The sequence below is a fragment of the Strix uralensis genome, chromosome 6 (assembly GCF_047716275.1).
Source record: "Strix uralensis isolate ZFMK-TIS-50842 chromosome 6, bStrUra1, whole genome shotgun sequence".
NCBI classification, from domain to species: Eukaryota; Metazoa; Chordata; class Aves; order Strigiformes; family Strigidae; genus Strix; species Strix uralensis.
In genome coordinates this window covers 45,472,114-45,493,302 of record NC_133977.1, presented here as the reverse complement: position 1 = coordinate 45,493,302, position 21,189 = coordinate 45,472,114, and the positions used below count along the sequence as shown (strand labels likewise).

At 45.6% G+C, this 21,189-nt stretch overlaps 2 protein-coding genes across 3 annotated transcripts in view; one reads left to right on the top strand and one right to left on the bottom strand.

The window, feature by feature from the left end:
* The window catches only part of PKP4 (plakophilin 4), a 99,105-nt gene extending 80,345 nt beyond the window's left edge, over positions 1 to 18,760 (bottom strand). For both annotated transcript variants that reach the window (XM_074873908.1, XM_074873910.1), the window contains exon 1: positions 18,661 to 18,760. The gene's annotated coding sequence lies outside the window, so the exon portion shown is untranslated. The remainder of the gene's footprint in view (positions 1 to 18,660) is intronic.
* A 194-nt stretch (positions 18,761 to 18,954) lies between these two features.
* Positions 18,955 to 21,189, top strand: part of CCDC148 (coiled-coil domain containing 148) — a 79,305-nt gene continuing 77,070 nt past the window's right edge. Inside the window, exon 1 of the mRNA XM_074872345.1 lies at positions 18,955 to 19,130. The gene's annotated coding sequence lies outside the window, so the exon portion shown is untranslated. The remainder of the gene's footprint in view (positions 19,131 to 21,189) is intronic.

Here is a 21,189-nt window from a genome sequence, read left to right as displayed (position 1 = left end):
AAACTGACCAGACGAGATCAGTGCTGTGATTGCACTCACAACACAGATGCCCGTATTTTTACTGACAGTGCAGTCTCCATCTCTGCACTGAGAATTGGGGTTCAGCAACGAGTGACCAACGAGCAGCAGCTTAAATTGGGTTTAGTACGGAGAAAAATCCCACTATGCTCTTGTAAAATTGAGAAACTGACGATGTTGAAACTTCTGCTTTTACTCGGGATACGTTTATAAGTTCTTTAATGCAACCTGTGGTTGCTCCTGCTCAAATGACTACTACAGAAATTCCAATTCTTGCATACCGTAGATTGGGGATTACCACTGTTCTCTAGTAAACATGGCTATGGATTAGCAAAAGGTTTTAACTGAAGTGAAATTTTATCAATTACTAAACTGTAGTTTACTCTTCATTTTGCTCTGAAACAGAACTGCACAGCAAGACTCAGTTTGCTGCTAAGAATGCTCTATGTGCAAAATTCTATATTTAAGCAAATGGAGCTCTCTCTTCTGTTCTCCAAGCCAGAAGCTAAGAAAAGCTGCATGTAGTAGCAAACCCTACATGAACTAGACAACAAACGTCTGGCTTTTAAGGCCAAAATTACCAATACTTCAAACAGTTCTCCAATCTCCCAAACAAAGAAGTATCATTGGTATTATTTTTCTGAGGTATATTTGAGTTTGTTTGCCCCTAAAAACTTTAAGTACTATTAGTAGGATTACACATAACTCTTCTATATAGAATTTAGTATTTCTACTAATACTTTACAAAGAGATGAGGAGCTGCGAAGCACCAAAATTTACAAGTGACATTACGATTAGAGGAGATCAAAGACAGCTGAGTAACTTGAGGAAAACCATAAAGCAAAGTGAATGAGCTTATGTTGATAAACACAAAATCATGTGAACTGTTCCTATCAAAGCGAACCATATGCCTTCCCATAGTAGGAGGTGGATGGTAGCAGCCTAACTATAAAGCTAGACACGCTTTGGTTAAAATGTTTGGCCAGGCATGAAGACTTTTTGCAGATGTGCTGTAAAAGTGTCAGGTCAATGTCAATGGTACATTAAGTAACGTCAGTAATTTTAACCACAGTCTGAAACAGATGCCCACAGTGCAAAACATAGACAATTCAGTATATAGCAACAAGAAAATTCAGAGGGATAGAAAACTATATACTGAAGGAATAAAGATTAAGAGTGGAAATGGTCAAGAAGGGAAACAAATACTGAATGATGGCAAATGGTTCAGGTTTTTTACTGATGTTCAGTTAAACCAAGAAACTCTCAGATGGCTATTCACAGGCTTCCTGCTGTGTGGAAGTTCTGCATCTTTATGCAGTGCGCCACGATGATGCCAAGATGCCATTTTCTTCTCTCAGTGAAAAACATTTCTTCCTATAAAATCTTCAGGCATGCAATTTTGATATAAAACATTGCCATCTCATGACAAAGTTTACCAGTTGGAGACGCAATTTAGATAGCTATCCTGCCTCAGTTCCTGAATGACTGAAAATATGACTCAAATGTATTTTAAAAGCTCAAATTCAAAGTTTCAAAGGAATCTCAAATACCAGTGACATCATCATTCTTATTTGTACCTTTTAACTCCCTGCCCCATATTCTATTCTAATACTAATTTCTAAGCAGGGAAAATTAACCACACCAAAACCAGTAACAGGCACTGGAACTTCAAGAGTTAAGAAACAGCGTGGATTTGTCAAAAGGAGATTTGATATAATCTACCTAATTTTGGTCTATGACAAGAGCACTAGAAGAAGTAGATCTTGAATGTAAAGCTTCTGACAAGCAGCTGAAATAGCACAGGGGAAAAAACTGTGGGGGAAAAGAGGTAACCAGTATGACTTGTTAGGAAGCTGTAATCCAAGCAGTAGTTACTAGTTCACTCGCATCAGAAGAAGGTTTGAAATGGGGCTGTCATGGGTCCTGCCCGGACAGGGCTACCCGGGACAGCAGTGAACGCCAGCACCACTGCCAGTGTTTTGTGAGCGAGGGCTGGGGCAGGGGAGAGGAACACACCCACCACTGAGTGACCACACCAGCCTTCAGAGATCGTCAACTACAGGAGAATCTACCAAGAAACAAACGCCACACTCAAGAGCATCTGATCCCAACTCAAACGGAATGCTGAAGCTGGCCTGTCCATCCCAGCAATACCCACTGGCTTCCTGTTACCTCCACACACACCATCCTGCCCCGCCCGTGTTCAAGTTCACCAGAGCTACAAAGACCACCAAGTGCCCCGCTGAAGCAGGAACACACACAGTGCAGAGGACAACTAACAAGACAAGGGCTCTGTGGGAAACAACATGAAGTTGGGGTGCCTGCAATCAAAGCACACTTTCCTGTGACAAAGAAAAAAGGGGGGGGGGGGGGGAGAGCTACCTCCTTTATCACTCCTGCTTATTTTCCATTTCCCGTTGCACTGAAATGCACAATCTTCCCAGTCTGCTTAGCGAAAAAGGATACCCAGTCCTGTGCACCCAATTCAAGTTGGATCAGTTGAAAAGCCAGAAGAGAGCAGCCAAAACTGTGCAAATTTTATGTGGGAGTTGCCTGTGTTTGGATACGAAACAGAGGCTATGGGGAAAAGTGATAACAGCTGAAATACTGAAGTCACTGCAGGAAAGACAAAACAAGAATCAAGGATAACATTGAAAAGCGCCTGCTATCTTCTTGTCAGGTATCAGACAATAACTGTGTCAATTATTTAAGTGTTACTGTCTCTTCTAAATGGGATACTGGGGTGCTCTTCCCCTCTTCCAAATTCAAACAAACTTTGTTTTTTAGACCTTTTCATAAAAATAAAAAAAAAAAAAGAAAATTTTTTCAGAAAAGTTACAAACTTAATCAGTTATTTTCACTGTGCTTCAACATAAGCTCAAAATGAGGGGTTTAAAACAGCTATCAAAACCAAATCCTCTCAATAACATGAAGTAGTTGAAAAATTACACAATTTTAAGTCTTAAAAAACACAAGAATTAATTACTGGTTTAGGGGATTTCCACTTTCAAAACAGAGAAAGCCTGCTCTTGCTTGCACCATGCAAGTCCAGGAAAACGTCAATGTAACAACTCAGGAAATATACTCAGGGATGACAACAGCAGAAAAGAATGCACTTCCAAAACTTGCAAGATTGCTATTTCATATAACGCTTAAACAGTAATTGCAGTTAGAAGCATGTCTTTCCATTTTTAGAATGTCTTACTTAAGCTTCATAAAAATATATACGATTTCAGATAGCTGATATCGAACTGAACTTTCTGAGCACTGCAAAGTAAGGAAGAGGAAGCAGCTAAGCACCGGGCATGAAAGCACCCTGAGACAAACAAAGCCCGAGCACCCTTCAACAGAATAAAGTACTAAAACCAGTCCTATTTGAAGGGGAGGACTCAACAAGAAACACCCGTATTATTATACCACAGGAATTGAAAATATGTTACACATATCACTTATGCTATCTAAAACCGAAACATTTCAGCAAGGTGCTTTAAGTCAGTTGCTAGTTACCTTTTCAATATCACAGACAGCAGGATAAATTACAGATGTTAGCAGGATATCCATCTATCTAATTGCATCTTCTGCCATTCTATTTGTGAAGGTCCACTTCAAATCCAAAAATTTTTAAATGGAGCTTTTCAGCAAAGGCACTAAAGAGGTTCCACAGAGTGTTTAACCTCATTTTTCTTTCTCTTTTAAAGCTCACCTAGTACATTCTCTATTAGCTCAGTTCTCATATGACCAGACAGGTAAAGCTGCAAATACCAGAGCAAATGTTAACATGCCCAGCAAAGGAGGGGCAAAAATAGGCTCAAAAAATCTACATTACACTTCTCTTGTTTAAAGGAAGTGTGTAACACTCCACTTCTTTTGTCAAACAAAAGTACAGTAAAAACTTAATGAAAAATGTCTGCATTACATAGCGTGCATATAATTATTTCTTAAAATAACATTTTTAAAGAAGTTGCTTCCTTACAATGGCAAGTACAGTTTGTGACTTGTTTCTCTATGGTAATGCTACTGGTTAACTCCAAATGACTCTTCACACACCTTCTGATGAACGTTAAAATCTTTTTCTATAGGTTTTAAAAATAGACTTCAGTGAGGCTATTAATGCAGACTTCAGAACAACATGTACAAATACAGCAGGTAAACACACATGCTCACATACTACCTTGTCCCATTTTCATCCGGTTTTAATACTGATGCTGTTGTTGCTTGTCAACATCCTCTTGTTGAGCCACAGGAAGGATATGCCCAACAATTTTGTCAGATACATGGAATAAGCCAGAAGTCCCTTAACTTGTTGTTTATGGTCACCCTAAAAGGTAACATTTACTTGCAAGGGAACTGATGGAGTAACACACCCGTGCTGTTCAGGAGCTCCTGTCCTCAGAGAAGTGAAGCGGCACGCAGGGATCCGAGCGATGCTGGCATTCGACACGGGACAGCCACCGCCAGACAAAGCAGTGGTGCAGCGAAATGCAGACACAGAACCATTACACGAGTTGATAACCCTGCCCAGGGACCACAGGAGGACCTCAGCATGGCACGCTGTGCTCCAGGGGTCAGGCACGGCCACAGGGCTGAGGCCCACACCAGGGAGACAGCCCTCAGCTCTGAGGAGCCAGCCTCTAATTCTTTCAAAACCAAGGTCACCACCATCACTGCTCCCGTCCTCAACAGGAATTAGGAATATAAAGCATTTAAACAAAGGAGAATGTAGTAAAGCTGAGACTGGACAAAGCTCTGATACGAAGTGGGTTACTTGTTCCACACTTGTCACCAGCAAACGCCTCACAGGGGTGGGCCAAGTCTTTAAGCCTCATTATCCCCAAATAAGTCTTCATGAAAGTGAAACACTTTATTTACTGGAATGGCAATACAAACTTCAGATTTCACACTGGATTGTGAAGAACTGATGATCTAACCCCCCTGATGACCTATTTGCAAAAGATAGAAAGACACGCATCCATGTCAAGTATAGCACACTCAAAGCTACAAACTCTCAACACCCACCAAAAAATAAACTGTCGATTCAGCGTCTTCACAACAGACATTTCTGGTATTTCCAATTTATTAGTTATATAAACGTAATCCACTGGTGAACTGTAAGACCCACTGACCAAAGCAAAATTCAAAAGATAGGAATAGTCATGTTACCAGCTTTCAACTTCAGAGAGAAGTCACGTCTCTGGAGCCTGTTCATTTCTGTAACAGGTGCTCCTTCATGTGAAAAAGGCCAGAGTTTACAGCAAAACCGTTAATGCTTTTGGGTGAATCTCCAACAGCAGAGAAGAGATAGCTGCTGGTAGTGGCCACTCAAACTTTGGGGTGAAAGCTCCATTAGAAACAAATACTGCTGGAAACTTGGTCCTCTAAGACCCATCTTTGCTAGACACTGATTGATGCATGAATAATCATCACAATGGTGGGCCACAGGTATTAATTTCATGGATATGGTGACAAACAAGGAATTAAACCAACAAAGAAAGATTATTTACTCAACAAACCCGAGCCTAAAAGACAGAACAAAAAAAACCCCACTTGCTGAAACAGCCATGGATCACATTGCTACGGACCGACTTAAATTTTAAATGGAAGGATAATTTAAGTAGGCAGACCTAACTGAAGTCGTCGATTTGAGAACAAATCTTATGCAACAGCAAACAACACAGTGATATCAACCAGCTGAGATCAGTAGAGCTGCCTGACGCTAGTGCTACCAGACAAACGCGTACCTACCCAAAGGGGTGGAAGGGATGACACACACAAGCACACAACCTACATCTAAGCCAGAGAAGAATTACTTCTCTGGGAAGCACACCTCCTTTGAAAGAGACACAAGTGAAAAAGCTGAGCACCCTAAGGGGAGAGGAGAAATCTACACATCCATTTATTTTGAGAACTGTTGTTTTCCAAATCAAATAAAAATAAAATTATGTGAAAGTTACAGACAGTCAAGCCAAACAAGATTTGCTAAAGCAGCAAAGAAATGACGCAAAAAACAAAAACATTTGTCTGAAGAGAAAACACAGTCAGGTAATACCCTACTAGGCACCCAAGACAGAATAAGCTAAACATGGTCTCTATTTTGAAATGATCGTGATTATGGGTTCAGCTTGTTCATGGGAAGGAAGACAAAAAAGTAGTGTTAATGAAAAGCTCCATCTGGAAAGAAGTTTCTCCACTAGGAATTCCCTTGTGATTGATCATGTCTAACACTGCCAAAACAACGGGCTTTCACACGTCCTGCAAATCTGTGGGGGCTCTGGTAGGCAGGAAGGGCTTGGGGCACTAAGCAGGCATGTTATTACGGAAGACCTCCAGCAATGAATCTTGCTGCTGTTCTTTACCCAAGCCACAGATGGTGACCAGTGAGAGTTTCTGTAACAGGCAATAAGGTCATCACAAAGAAGTGACTGGTGAGAAGAATATGGACTCACTAGTTATTCCTGTGAGATGGCCACAGGAATGGCACATGCTGTTGTAGAATACATCAAAATTACACTTCCAGCAGAGATTCTGAAGTGCTGCTTCTATTATAATGAAATACAAGTTAACTCAGTGCCTGGCACAGGTCTTGTTTCTCACATTTGCAGCTGGTTGTGCTGGTCTGACTGAATTCAAAGGCTGTCATGATGACAAAAGGACCAAACCCTCCTTTTTGACAGGCAGAAACCATACAAAACAGAGACCGGGGAGGTATCACGCACCAATTACTGTCACAGGCAAAACAAACTCGACTTGGGGAAATTAGTTTAATTTATTACCAATCAAATCAGAGTAGGGCAATAATAAAACCAAATCTTAAAACACCTTCCACCCACCCCTCCCTTCTTCCCAGGCTTAACTTTACTCCCAATTTCTCTCCCTCCTCCCCCCCAGCAGCGCAGGGAGCAGGGATGGGAGTTGTGGTCAGTTCATCACCCGTTGTCTCTGCTGCCCCTTCCTCCTCAGGGGGAGGACTCCTCACACTCTTCCCCTGCCCCAGCGTCTACGAATTCTATGAGTACTTGGGGGTAAAAACGAGGACAAGGAGACATTTGAGAAAACACCAAACAGGTCTTAAATGACCATAAAGAAATTTATCTCTGTAACTATAAATCAGGAAATTTCTCCGTGTAACAAACATCTTGGAAAAGTGAAAAAAATATACTGGATGTATCACTTGAGAACAGAATTATTGGTGGCTATTTTCTTCAGTGTTGTAACTGCACTGTTAGGATCCTCAGAGTGGATTCCTATCATACTGGTATACTCAATTTATTTTTTATTTATACAAATAAAATCATATCTACCATAAGGGAATTCAAACTACTTCAATCACAGTTAAACCAGCAGAAAGTAGCCAGCTCCTCTGGGATGTGTTTACAATCAGTTTTGGTTTGATTCATATCCTGCTGGCATCTCTGCAACTGGAAAATGTTAAGGTCAAATCAAGGTGATTTGCGTGCTTTCCTTCTGTGGTAGGGCCGATTCAATTAGGGCTCTTGAATAAAATATACACAAATATCTTCATGCAGTAGCTGAACTTATTAATAATCAAAGCTATTACTACATTTAGCATCCACCCATGGCACTCTAACGCCAAGTACATCTGGACATCCACGGGATTTTCAGAATCAGGCATTCAGGTTCTACCACGTTTAACTGTACAAACTGGCATCTGAAAACAGTTAGTTCAAGCCACTGCGTCTCCCTCTGCTAGTTTTATGGTAAGACTTCACATTTTGGTCTCAATTCACCTGGGATTAAATGGGGATCTGATCCTGTCTGTTCAGCCGAGAGCCAGTCAAAGCCATAGCTGCTCTAACCAATCCCCAGTGAGCAGCATGGGAAAAAATCTGCACAGTTGTAGTTGTGTCATGATAAATAACTTACTTGGGGGAGGTGCTGAACGTCCCCTACCTGAGTAAATCACCATTCTGTTTGAAGATAACACACAAACCTACGCATAAATCCTATACTGCAGCAAGTTTGACAGACACATACTCTTTCATCTAGATGAAGAAATGCTCTTGACGTTGGCCAGGGGAGAGGCAGTCACTGCATCTCCTAATACCTGCTTGGAGGTAAAAAAGGCAAAACGGAAATAAAGTCAGGCATTAGCACCACGTCATTCAATGTTACTAGGTCCACTTTCAGTACACTGGACAAGATTAATTACACTGGACACTAGCTCTGCCATCAAGGAAAAGCTGGGTGGAGAGCTAATGTGCACTTACAACCAAAAAGGTGGCTTGCGTTTGTACACCTACAAAGTCATAAGTCTTACAAATTTAACGCATTACATCCTGAGGCAACGTCGCACCAGACTGCTTCACATTCATATTAAAAAAATACACTGTCAAGAAGTCTCAACTTTGGTCCATAGAAGGCTGTCCATCAGTAAGGTCTTTTGAAAGGCAAACTAGGTCACCAATACTACTGCAGAGATAGCTGCTCCTCCACACACTATACAGGAGATCATTAAATGCATTAAAAATAAGAAAGCATTGTATTCAAAAAATAGCATATCCTCAGTTATAAGCATTGCCTTCAGCTTGGATTGTCCTGTTTCAAAGAGAGACTGAAAAAGTACAAATATCCAGTGTGTGCAGTAAATCCAGCTACCCCTAAGAACTTCAGCAAAGCGACTGCATCAGACTAGAGATCCATCCAGCATGATGATCCCGACTGACAATGGCCTGTAGCAGATGCTTGAGGAGAAAGGCACGCAGCTCTGTATCCCCGGGCTTCTCGCCCAGCCACCACGAGGAAACAGCCCGGCTGTACAAACAAGACAGCTTCCAATCCTGAATTACTAGATTCAGCTGAATTATGGGAATTTAATGGTAAAGCAGATAAGAAGTCCCAACTTACGGTATCTTATAAAAAGTTGTGTAAAATGAAGCAGAAACACTCTGAAGGAACACAGAATATTAGCTGTTTCCCAGGGTTTTTTTTTCCCATATTCTGTAAAGAACCTTATTTTAAAACCTTTAAATACTAATGCCAGATTCTTGCAACAACATATGCTGAAGAACAGTAGTTATCCATCTGTTGTCTGGAACCAAAACTTGACTCTGAAATACAGGCCAAGCAAGCTTAAGAGTTCTGAATTTCAACAGACTGTAGTCTTCCGTAAGGATTTTCACTGATGCCTTAGCTTAAGAAATTATAAAATCCATTGATAAGGGTAAATATAAAAGACAGCGGCATGATGGCAAGCTTGAGAAAATAAAAGTTGTAAAAATTAAGAAAGTTAAGAAGATTGTGTAGTTATCACAGCTACATCTTTGCTCTCCTTGTTTGAGGCTGTTACAAATTGCCAGAGCAGAGGCTCTGTAGTTGGTTGTTAATTAGTTAATGAACGTTAGTAGGATGACATTGCAGAGGTTTCACACACTCAGTATTTATTCTTACGGGGGGCAAAAGGACACACTACACTTGGATTTCTACAATTAGAAGGCATTTTTGCACTGAAGATAAAAATCTCTAGCCTGGCTGTAATTCTGTGCTACGTGCAAATCATTTGAGTCAGCTACAGGCTATTTTTAAGTTCAGAGACCGAAGGGAAGGCAGCCTCCCTGAGATACCGGGCGAGGAGGGAAAGAACAGAAATGGAGCTCATGCAGCAGCATACCCTGTCCCCCCTTCCTCCAACATGTTTAAGTTCGCCCATCTAAAGACTTGGAAGTGAGACAGACACATCAAATATTTTGAAAGAAAAGCCTAAGCAGGCAGGCGACTGTTTGCCACGCAGAGAACAGTAACATGCTGTTACCAACTGCCTCGTTCCAGTGAACCTGGGGAAGAAGTCTGCTTCGGATCATACAGAACCAATTATTAGCTCCAAGAGAACCATGCAATACTGAAGCAGCTACCTGTTCAGTGTTAGTAGCTCTTGATTTTTGTAAGAAAAAAATTCCATACGTGTAAAAGAATGCATTTGACTGTTGGACTGTAAGATGAAGTATTTCCGCGCTGCTCCTCTGATCACCAAACGCGACTGAAGGAGGTGCTGTCGGAAGTTTTCACCCAGTGACATTCTTCTGAAGTACGATCAATCTCAGCTTCCACTCACAGGAAAAGGTAACGTTTATGCCTCCAAATGCAGAAGGCATCTGCATAGCAAGGTACTTTGTTTTCACAATACTCAATCATAACATGCAAGTTTGAGAACAATCAATTCAGAAAGACATTACTCAGTAAGTAGCAGGGAAAAAAGCCCCAACAAACACAGAGAGGTTGAGGACTCATGGGTGTTCTTTAAAGCAACCAAACCAGCGACTTAAAAACAACCCGCTACAGACTGCTGCAGAAACATTTCTATTGGTGACAAGACAGTATTTTTATTGCTTGTATTGATGCATCCTGACATTAAAATTGCACGCAAATTAACTAGTCTAGCAACCTTGTATTTTTCCATCGACTGTTTTAATCTACAGAGATAGGCACACAGGACTAAGCAACTGATAAACCAGATTTAATCAGATGGTCTTAATGAAATTTAAAATTTGAACATGTGAAAAATCACATCACACAGCGATGCTTTACATAAAACATTATTTTCAACTTTCTATAATAAAAACTATATGGAATATTAACATAGTAAAATATTTTTGTTCCGTTGTAATAGTATGCCTGTGATGCTTTGAGATGAAGGGAAAACAAGGAAAACTCTGGAAAAATTGCAATAACTCGAGCTATCTTTGCTATCTAAAACAAAAACATAGTTGTATCTCCCTTTTCCATCTCAAATTTCAGTCCTCCTGAAATATATTAATATTTATATTATAGAATAAGTCAATATACTAGTAATGCAGGACAATTTAGTAATACAATATAAAATAACACAATGAACTATATCACTAAAACAGCATTTGCTCAAATTCAAATAAGGCAAGGCTTTCTAAACCTGACGAACCTCACACTTCCTGAAAGCAGGCCAGCTGTGATTTAAGGTATCTTCTTTACATCTATTACAGTAAAAATGATATTAAAAAAATATAGTCATTATGAATACCAAAAAACATATTAAGTTTAATAAAAAAGGTTATCTTCCTACACTGTGCCAGTAAATTTTCAGACTTTATTAGTGCAGGAGGAACTGACTGAAGAACAGTCTTCCTGCTCCTTCCTAAGCATTCGGGGCTAGCCAAAACAAAACTCAGTAGCTCATCAGACAGACCAATTCCTGTATTCAGTCTGTCTTGCTAATTCAACATATTTTAAGTTACTGAATATCTTTGGGGTGGGTTTTTTTTGTTGTTTGGCTTGAGTTTTTCAGTTGTCATTTTTGGTTTTGTTTTTTTATTTTTTATTTCAGTGTCAGTATGAGACTTGGTTAATTTTTTGTGTTGCTTAAAAATAACCTATGTGTTCCACAACAATATTAAAAAAACTCTCTCAGTACTGGAAGACACATCAGTCTGAACAAAAAAGCATCCCACCATAGGCAGTGTTTTCCACCAGAATTTGGAACCTCCTTAAAAAATTTCAAGTCTTTGAACCACAGTAAGTTTTTGTGTCAGTCTTTCTATTCTGTAAAGAATTCTAAACAATGATTTTTGAAAGTATCATCTGGAAAAGGATTTATTTAATTACAGTGAAATCTCACAATTCTCAGTGTATGCTGTTGCTGTAACTTATGGTAAGAAACAATGGCAAAACTAAGAAAACTTAGTAATTTTATTTCTTTATTAGATGGTCCAAAGAGCACGGATCAAATGGACACATCTCACAGATCTGTAAGCCAATCTGAAATTTCTGGGTTCAATGTTTTTTTGTCTCTTCTTTGAAATACAAATGCACTCCCAGAAATAAGTGATGTATTGTATCAATCATCTCACATGCCAATATTCTCAGCTAAAAGAAGGCACTGGTTATTTTCTCTACATTAGTTCTGAGTACAAAGCTCGATATGAAGGATACAGAGCAGCAACAGATGGCAAATTCTGCTAGCATACCTTTGATTAATCACAGACCGGTTTGGGTTGGAAGGGACCTCAAAGCCCATCCAGTCCCACCCCCATTCCCCCAGCCAGGGACACCTTCCACTAGCCCAAGGTTGCCCAAAGCCCCGTCCAACCTGGCCTTGAACCCTTCCAGGGAGGGGGCAGCCACAGCTTCTCTGGGCAACCTGTGCCAGGGCCTCACCACCCTCACAGGGAAGAATTTCTTCCTTAGGTCTAATCTAAATCTACCCTCTTTCAGTTTAAACCCGTTCCCCCTCGTCCTATCCCTACACCCCCTGATCAAGAGTCCCTCCCCCCTTTCCTGTAGCCCCTTTCAGTCCTGGGAGGCCGCTCTAAGGTCGCCCCGGAGCCTTCTCTTCTGCAGCTGAACCCCTCAACTCTCTCAGCCTGTCCTCACAGGGGGGTGCTCCAGCCCCCCGAGCATCTTCGTGGCCTCCTCTGGCCCCGCTGGAGCAGGTCCGTGTCCTTCTGCTGTTGGTGCCCCCAGAGCTAGACCCAGCACTGCAGGGAGGTCTGATGAGAGCGGAGCAGAGGGGGAGAATCCCCCCCCCTCACCTGCTGCCCACACCCCTCTGGGTGCAGCCCAGCACACGGTTGCTGGCTCACAGTCAGTTTTCCATCCCCCAACACCCCCAAGTCCTTCTCCTTGGGGCTGCTCTCATCCCCTCCTCGCCCAGCCCGCACACACACTACATCCCTGACTCACCACAAGCTTTCGTAAACCCTACTCCACATAAACAGGCTAATGGGAAGAGTAACAAGTTTTCACCGATCATATTTACCTTCATGATAACAAATGCACGAATACTCAATTCACGTGTTATACAATAACAGAAAATTCCGCCAATACAAGACGACGAAGGCCATGTTTTTGGAATTGAAGAGATTTCCTTTAGGATGCATTGCTGGCCACGCCTTTCTGGGCAGGAAGAGGACAGAAATCCACAACTAACTGGAAAGTCTCCTGTTCGCATTATATTTCTAGCAGAGATGGTGTAAGCGAAATCAGTTAAAGCAAATTAAGATATGGATTAGGTGCTTTCTATCTGGACACATCTAATGCAAATGCTTTTGAGTACATTTATAAAAAAATGTTAGAAGTGTAGCACAGGTGATAGCCTAAGGCTTCACACCACATACATACCACAATGAGGTTTTGTTAAGAAGGTGAAGAGAGGAAAAGTTTTTGGCACCCATGTAAACAAACAGAAATCCAGAGTTTTTCTAAGGCTTCTTCCCTGTTCGCTTACAGCTGAACCTCATCTGAGAAAAGGCAACGTCTGGCACCGCACGCTCCAGCTCCTCCTTCTCCCCACTTGCTCCCCAGATCTCTGCTGCTTCTTACCCATCTGGCACTACAGCAATTGCTCCTACCTCCTTGTCTTCAGCCCCCTCATCTCCTTCTGGGACATTCTCCCTCCTGCTCCTACTGCCCCTGGAGAGGGCTTCAGCCAAGCCAAGGACATGTACTGGGCCGAGCGCTGTGTGGAGCCACCTGTGCTGCATCTCCTCCTGCTGCCAGCTCCCACCAGGACCCTCCAGACGAGTGAATCCCCCCACAGCCTTCCCACCTAACGCTCCCAGAGGGACCTCACTCATCAGGGGCAGGGGGCCCGGCACTCAAACTCCTCTTTAGGAACCCAATGAACAATAAAGGCTAGCTCATCATACAACCTACACACTATCCAGGAGCCATCTGCTTTGCAGATCCAATAGCTCAAGGGTAATTTTATTCACTGCCCACAATTACCACCCCACGGTGGCATAAACAGTAAATAACTTGAAAATCCCCCCATTGAGCTGTGATGCAGAAAGCAAGTTTCAGCTTGTGCACCTTCAAAGGATTTACAATAGATTCCTTTTTCCTCTTTAATAATGAATTAATCACAATACCAATCAGAGTATTAATAAGCTATAATGTTGATACAAGGTTCACAAAAACCCACTACATTTCACTTAGAACACAAGTCTTTCATAAGCAAAAGGCCCCACGATGGGGGGGGGGGGGGGAAGAAGTCTTAATTTTAATTATTACTTGAAGAATGGATCAATCACTCTCAAATGAAGTAATAACTCACAGTTGTATTTTCTCCACTAAAATAAAAGGCATGGTTAAAATTATTTTTCAAAGCCATTAAACAGGAAGCTGACTGGTCTTTGATTTCTAGTGCTAGGTAAGAAATTTGTAAAATTCTATGCAAGTTAAAAAGGGGGGGGGGGGAGATATATAAGAGATGGCCATGGAGACATTTTGCAGGTAAGATATTTTTAACCACAATAACTAAAAATTGCAATATTAGAAGGAAAACACATGTATATTAAAAGTATGTCTAACTTTTTAAAAAAATTTCTGTTAAAAAGGCATCTTGTTTAAAAATACTGAGACCCTAAGAACTGATTTTCCCTAATTTTTCCCAAAGTGATGTTGTCTCCGTTTGCCTGTAAGAGCAGGATGCAATGAAAAGGACTAGAAAGTTAACAACAGCCATAGAAAGTGTCCGTGGCTCACTGTAATCGAGGCTTCTGCCCTCGCTGCTCACTGCTGACTCAAGGGGAGGAAAGGCAAGGCAAGGCAAGGCAGCTCGCGGGCCGGGCTGGTTCACTGAGCTGGGCTCTGCCAGCCGCAAGGCCAGACACTGCTCTTCAGGAAGCGCAGGGCTGACTCACAAAGCCGAGCCTGGGAGGAGGACAAGCCTGTGCTGGAGTCACCCCCCTGACCCGGTGACACATGCCTGCTCACCGCAGAGCGCGGCTGGACTGGAAGGGCATGTCCTCCTGCTGCGTTTTCGTGGCTCAGAGAGCAGTTACGCCTCTGCAAGACAACCGAAGAGCCTTCTCCTTAAGCCTTTTCTTTTAATGATAGTGTTGGGGATTTCATTATTTAAAAATAAATTAATCTACTGTGACACTGAAGGAGTCCTTCCTTCTTCCTGAGATGCACGTGTGTCTCCTCCACCTTGGAAGAAAAAAGGAGTGAGGTGGTCAGGGCAGAGAGCGAAAGAGCCAGCGAGTGGGAAAGGAACAAAGGTCTGAACACTGGTGCCAGCTGCAGAGATTTTAACTGACAAGAAGCTGCAATTTTCTTCCGTGCAAGCAAAAGCTTTGGGAAGGTCACCAGAGGAAGCTTTTTGCTGTCCTCGTCCACCTCCTCCCTGCCTCTGCAAACCTCCCCCGAGCAGAAGAAACGAGGATTGCGTTTGGGTAAGAAGAACATGAAAAGTTATTTAATGAACTAGGACATATCACCGGCCTTAGGAAAAGCAGCCGAGAACCAGCAAAGCGGCCAGGCGTGCCCAGAGGCCCGCCCAGTGCTGGCAGCCCCCACAGCCCCCTCCGCAAGTGGGTTCGGAGGGTTCTGCTGCGGGACTCGACGCGGCTGTTCCCACAGGCCCGGGTTCTGTGCCAGCCCCTGTTCTGGGCGTACTCCTCATCCTCGCTGCTGTCTGAGCTGCCTTGCTCTCGGCAGCGTCTGCACGCAAGGTAGGAACAGGAGTGAGCAATATTTACAAGCTGTGCCCAAAACTCCAGTTTCAGGTCCAGCTTTCTATTCACTTGTGCATATAGCTACAATAGCTCAATTATTATTATTTTTTTTAACTAATTAGAGAGGAAAAGTTTGAACCAGTCCAGTTTACCTTTTGGAGTGATGGTACATGCCATATTCATAATGAGTTGCAATCTCACTTTCACTAGAGAAGAAATCCCCCCACAAACCTAACCAAAAAGTCTGAAAACATCAGAATTTAGCTCCACAGCACCTCGAGTTACTCAGATGTACACGAGATGGCAAACGACGTTCCTCCGGCCACAACCCTCACAGGCAGTTTCCCACCAAACCCTGGCAGATGGGGTCCCTGCTCCCACCCCCTCTCGCCCTGCACGCCAGCCCTGGCCGAGCCCCTGCCGAGGGCAGGCACAGAGGTGGGCTCTGGGCTGCGGCCAGGGCTTCCCTGCCACAGCTGCCAACTAAAACCCTGCCTTCGGGTTGTAAAAGCCCCTCTGCTTATGGCCCTGCTCTGTGTAACCAAGCTGTAAACAGCCCAGTGCAGCTCCTCCAACAGAGGAACCCGGTTCTAAGCCAGACACAACGGTTTGATTGAAAACAATAAGAAAGTAAATGAGAGCAACACAAAATATGTCTGGTAAGAGGCTCATAGGCATTTTCTTCCAGACAACTATCACAAGTTCTGCTTGCTTGTTAGGGGTCTTTTCTATACCATATTACAATAACTATGTTCTGGTAATAAACCCAATTATTGTTGATTACACTTGTAACAACATTGTTAAGGTCACCAAGATCCCTGAGCTGGTCAGTGCTTTCTTGCACCAAGAAATAATCAGATAAACACTTGCAGAACTTGCTCGTTTTCAGCATCACAATTAAGAAAAAAACCCCAACGAAATTAAGACAGTATTCGCAGCGTCCCATCTTTGGGAATCGCTTTAGCCTTTCATCTGTTATAAATGTATTTAAATAATCTGCATAAGTGAAGCAGAAGCACATAAAGTTCTTAAGTTTCCTGTTTTGTTAATACACAGACTCTGTCTTCCACTGAGACTTCTCTCACAACGCATGCAGATTTCCTATACTAAACACGAGACACAGCTTACTAATTAAGATTACTATTATTTTTACATAGCACATGCTATCATTCAATATAAAAAAATACCCCCAAATGCATTATAGGTTCTATTCTGCTAGTACATGAAGCTGCTACAAAGAAGTAACATATTCTAGTGCTTTCCTTGTTTACTTTGTGTGACTGAACTAATCTGTTCATTCTAAAAGGATCCTGTATTACTGTTAAAAAAGCAAACACCAAAAGGTATATTATGGATATTTTAAGAAAAATCAGAACAAATTCTCCCCTCTTGTATAAGACTACTCTCACAAAACTTGCTCTGCTATTTATCCTTAACATCTAACAAGGAAAAAAGCCATAATTTTTACTGAAGAAGGCCCATCAGCTGTTCTACCTTAACTAAAAATATTAATAGCAACTTATTTCAGTAGCAAGACAGCACTTTACAAGCAATTTAAACCAAAGGGGAAAGTTGCTGTGATCTGTCTTTTCACAGACAGGTTACATTTGCACATAATACTGTAATATTTAACCGAGATGTTACAGCATGTCAGTGCCAACCATAAGCTGCTTTCTGCCCCCAAAACACACTCCTCCCATTTTAAATGTGATAGACGAGACCAAATTAGTGTATCTCTATAAACTAAACAAGTAGATTTAGTAAGTTACCATATTATTTGGCGTTTACCTCAAAAGCACAGTTATTAAGTGGAAAATGTTATCATCCTTGTCTTCTCCTAATCTCTAAACTCCAAGTGATCGAAAAATGAGAATGTTGAAAAAACTGAGAAGGTAGTTAAAGAGACATTACTAACTGCGAGTCCAACCACGCCTTTTCCTTCAAACAGGCAAATCTTGAAGCAATGACTAATGTAAAATTAACACGGAGCAGAAGGTTATTTAAGAAGTACAAAGGTCTCCGTGCCAAAGAGGGGCCCTTCAGCACCACCGAGTCGCTCCCAGCGAGACCCCGGCGCGGCAGCGGGAGGGGGAGAGGCCCAGCGGCGGCTCGGTGCCGAGGCGATGGCTTTCTGTGGCGATCGCCATTTGTACCTTCCGCACCAGCCACAGCCCCAGAAATACAACGTCCTGCTGCAACCCCCGGGCGCAGTGTCAGGATTAGATCTGTTCTCCTGAGACTCCATTTCCCAGCTGCCCTCGCCTCGGGCGGGGAGCGCCGCTCACCAACTTGTGTCCGCAGGTACGCGCACGAGTTCTGCCAGAGCTGCGGAGCGACCCGGAGGGACGGGCAGCCCCGGCCCCCACGGCGGGACCCGCCGCCGAGCGACCGCCCCCGTGGGCCACAGCGCGCACCCAGCGCCTTCACCGCGGGCGCGGGCTGCTCCGCTCCTGCTCCGTGTCGGGTTTTTGATCGGAGAAGGGGGGGAAAAAACTGCAGAAAGTTACGGTTTCAGTAGCTGCTGCCGCTGCGCGGTCCGCGGAGCCCCCGCCCGCTCCCGAAGGCGCGCAGCGCCAAGTTCCGCGGCCACGCAAAGGTTAAAGCGCGCTCGCACGCTCAAGCCGGGCTCAGGGCGGACGCCCGCCTGGGCCCGGCGCCCACCGGGCAGCCCCGCGGCCGCGGGAGCCGCGCAGCGCGGCCGCGCCCCGCCGACCCCCGAAGTTCCCGCCGCGCCCCCGCCCCGCGGCTGCGCGCTCCCGCGGGCGCGGTGCGGTACGCGCTCCGGCGGGGCGGCCCTGCCCGCTGCGGCTCCGCGCCCGCAGCGCCGTGCACCGCCCCGCGGCGGCCGCCAGCCGCGCATCCGCCGCTCGCTCCCCCCGCGGCCGCGGAAGGCGACGGGCCCCGGGCTCCGCGACCCCGGCCCGCACCCGACCCGCGGCGCCCGCCCGCCCGCCCCCGGGCTCCCGCGCCGGGCGGGGGCCCCTCCGCCCGCAAGGGCCGGCGCGGCGCGGGCGGGCAGCGCGCAGGGCACGCCACGCTCCGCCGCCGCGGGAGGGGAGCGGCGCAGGCGGAGGACGGCGGCGCCGCCGCGGGTCCGCCCGAGGCGGCGGCTCCTCGGCCCCGCTGCCCCGGGCCGCCAGCGGGCTTCGCCGCGCCTCAAACCCCCCCGCCCCACGGCCTCCCGCGGCCCCACACTCACCGCGCGGGGGGCGGCGGCGGGGCCGGCCCCGCTCAGCGCCGCGGCGGGCCCCGGCCCGGGGTCTCCATGGTGGCGCCGGCGCCGCCGAGCCCCGCCGCCCGCTCCGCCTGGCCGCGCCCCGCCCCCCCCGCGACGTCAGCTCAGCGCCCTGCCCTGCGCCCGCGCTCATTGGCCCGGCGCGGCGCAGGGCGGCGCCCTATTGGCTCCCGTCCCGCGCGAGGCCCGCCAATGGCGGCGCGACTTGAGGTTGCCGTGGTTACCGATGCTGTGAGGCGGCGAGGGGAAGGCGCCGTCGTCCCTCAGCGCGGCGAGTGGGGGTCGCGGCCCAGGCGGGACGGGACGGGACGGGACGTGACGCGGTGGCCCCGTAGGGAGCGTGGCCGGGGTGGCCGCCCGCCCGCCCGGGACGAGGCCGCCGGCGCGGGGGAGGCTCCTCCGGCGCCACCGCGGAGCCCGCCGGCCGCCTCGCGGTGAGTGTCCGTGCGCGGCGCGGGAGCGGGCGGGGCGCAGGTGGCTGGGAGCAACCGGTTGCAAAATGGCGGCTGCGGCGGTACCACGGAGGCTGCTGCCGGAGGTGCTCGTCCCCCCGCCGGCGGCCGGGCTGTCCCGACCGGGCTGGCCGCCGCGGGTAGCTGCCTCCCCTCGGGGGGTGCCTCCTGCCCCGCCTCAGGCCGCCTTGGGAGTCGCCGCGGCCCGCGCTGCCGCCGCGGGCACGGTAGCGGAGCTGCGTTCAGTTGGGGCTCGCCCGGGGTTCCCGGCGGGCTGGAAAGAACCGGGAGCGGAGACCCGCAGTGCTGGTGTCCCGGCAGGACGCACCGCCCTGAGCTCTGCTCAGACTCTGATGGGTGAAGTCAAGGTGTTTGTGAAAGATAGGAAAAACACTTCGTGTAGCGTGTTAAAATCTCACCAGTTTGAAGGCTCTAGTACTTGCCTAACTGTATTTATGGCATAGAGAATTATACATGGAGAAAAGAAAAGCTTGGTCGTCTTTTTGACTTATATGACTCTCTGAACACAAAACCCCACTGTTTCTCGGGGTTTTCTGACCAATACTGTTTTCTCTCCTCCCAGTCTGCTGCTGTTACAGTTGCAATAGGGGACTGGCCACTTCACTGGCTAAGATGATGATGACACTGTAAACGGCTAAAACAAGCCCAAACCAAATTGTCACTTGAATCTTCCCAGCAGTGCATGTACTCTCATTTTACTTGGTTATGCTTTTGCCTTTTATCTTTTCCTGATACTTGTCTACTGTGCTAAGAAGGCTCCAGATATTCTCCTGCAGGCACACCTGTATTTGGGGTGTGATTCACTGAGCAGCTTTTGCTGTTTTAACAGGTTGTCTTATTCAACCCCTTCCCCTCTTGTATTGATGCAGACTGTGTAGGAATCCCACTGAAAAATAACCATGGAAATGGTACCTGCATTTATACTGGTGTCTTTTGTTTTCCATCCAGATTAGTTCTCCAGTTTAGTGTGCAGTGGGATGCGCCGTATTTTTGTCTTGACATAAGGACACGTGACGACTCCGACATGGTTTTTTCAGTGCTGACACTACAGGTAGAAGTGTGCCTTTACCATGTGTTCAGAAAAGAACTGCAGGTAAAAAGTGGGGACATGGAGAGTCACCTACAAACTCAGAATTCATATAGTACCTTTTCTTAATTTCCATTACATTCCACTTGGAATGTAATCTGCTGTGCTGGAAACCATGTAGGGTATTGGCATAATTTTTAATCTCTGTAATATTAGTTGCCCTTTGTATGGATTAATACAGTAAGAACTCCTACAGTATGATCATATGCCAAAGGGAAAATACTTGGCAAATGTAAACAGGGGTCTTGATTCCTTGCTGCCCTGAAAATCTCATGATTCACACTATGTTGAGTGGGTATAAAATGTTACCCAACCAGACTGGTGGCCTCCTTCTAGGAAACAGGAGTTCAGAGGAATCATAGCAGAAACTTAGTAAAACAGAGTAACAAGGGTGAAATAAGATAAGCAGGGGAAGGGTCAAATGAGAATGGAGAGCAAGAGAAAAGAAAAGTAGAATGTGAAATCTGAATAAGTAGATCTAGAATAAAGGGAGGAGAAAGCACAGAAGCTGTGAGAGCAAAGACTTCCATTAGTTGCAAGGTTGCTTCTGCCAAGGGTGTACTGGCTTAATTAAATCAACTTCAAATCACTCCCAACTGGTTTTACCCTGTAATCTGCATATTGTTACACTGGTCTAGCTTCCACAGATAACTGCTTTTAGAAGATGAAGCAGCTTACTTGCCTGCCCTGCTAAATGGAGCCATTTCTGAAGGTTGCTGTTGTGGCTGTGGAAGGCCCACTCTGCGGGCAGGGAGTGAAGGGTGGCACGCTGCCATCTCCAGGCCTGCTGGGTGCTTCCAGGTGGACCCCTGTGACCCTCAACACCCTTAGGAACAGTCTCTTCCAAGCGCACTGTAGCCCTGCAGAGCCAGGCATTGCGAGGGCTCTCTCTATTTTAGAGTTTGCCTCTTGGGCAAGATGGAAGAGAGTAAG